Raw genomic sequence first — 1,404 nt, 5'->3', positions numbered from 1 at the left:
TTTTCATATCTCTGGTTGTATACAAAGTATATTCATACCATTTCATGTCTTTATACATGTACTTTGGATAATAATGGTCGTCACATTCCCCTATCATTTATAACCCCATGCCCTCTCCCTTCGCTTCCAACCCCTTTGCCCTATCTAGAGTTTGTCTATTCCTCCCATGCTCCCTCTCCCTATGCATCAGCCTCCTTATATATAAAAAAAAAATTGGCATTTGATTTTTTAGGATTGGCTAACTTCACTTAGCATTATCTTCTCTAACTCCATCCATTTACCTGCAAATGCCATGATTTTATTCTCATTTATTGCTGAGTAATATTTCATTGTCTATATATGCCACATTTTTTAATCTATTCATCTATTGAAGGGCATCTAGGTTGGCTCCACAGTCTAGCTATTGTGTATGGGTTTCCTTTTAAATGTGATGAAAACTACTGAAGGATTTTAAGCAAGAGAATGATGGCTATTATGTGGAAAACAGAGGACAGAAGTGTAAGAGTGGAAGAAGGGAGATGCTTAGAGGTTATTGCTTTAGCTCCATTAGAGATCATTGTGGCCTAGACTAGGATGGTAGCATGAAGAAGAGAAGAAATGTTAAAAATGTTTTTTTAATATATTTATTTTTTAGTTGTAGTTGGACACAATACCTTTATTTTACTTACTTATTTTTTATGTGGTGCTGAGAATTGAACCCAGGGCCTCACATGTGCTAGGGCAAGCACTCTACTACTGAGCCCCAACCCCAGCCCCTAAAAATGTTTTTTAAAAATACAGTTTCTTCATTGCTAGCGATTCAACCCAGGGCCTTGAGAATGTTCAGCAAGAACTCTACCACTAAGCTATACCCTAAGCATACTCCACTTTGGGAGGAAAAGTTTTCACTAGTCTTGAATTCTTGGATTTAAGTGATTCTCCTGCCTTAGCCTCCTGAAAAGCTGCATGACTAGCTCAGGAATATACTTTCAATGTGCAGCATATCTGGACTTAATTATATGGATATGGGAAGTGAAAGAAGTGTGGAATCAAATATAATTCCTTGGGGTTTAGTCTGACCAGCTACTTAATAATGGGGCCATTTACAGAAAGGGGAAGGCTGGGAAAAAATCAAGCTTGGAGATAAAAATCAATAATTCAGTTTTAGGTATACTAGTTATTGGATGGACCAAAAGAAGCTGTTCAGAAGCAGGTAGATATTTAAGGTCGGAACTCAGAGAGAGGTCAGGGCTGGAGACACACTTTTTGAACTAATATACATAGAGACGTTTTCAAACCCATGCTGGTCTCATATTAGAATCACCTGGATTGGTTTAAAACTTGTGAGACCCTGACTCTACTACAGAAATTCTGATACAAAAAGGGCCTAGATATGGTAGTTTGCTTTGGAAAGCTTCTGAGATT

Source organism: Callospermophilus lateralis, unplaced genomic scaffold (assembly GCF_048772815.1).
Source record: "Callospermophilus lateralis isolate mCalLat2 unplaced genomic scaffold, mCalLat2.hap1 Scaffold_129, whole genome shotgun sequence".
NCBI lineage: Eukaryota > Metazoa > Chordata > Mammalia > Rodentia > Sciuridae > Callospermophilus > Callospermophilus lateralis.
Note: the sequence above shows the minus strand (reverse complement) of the source record.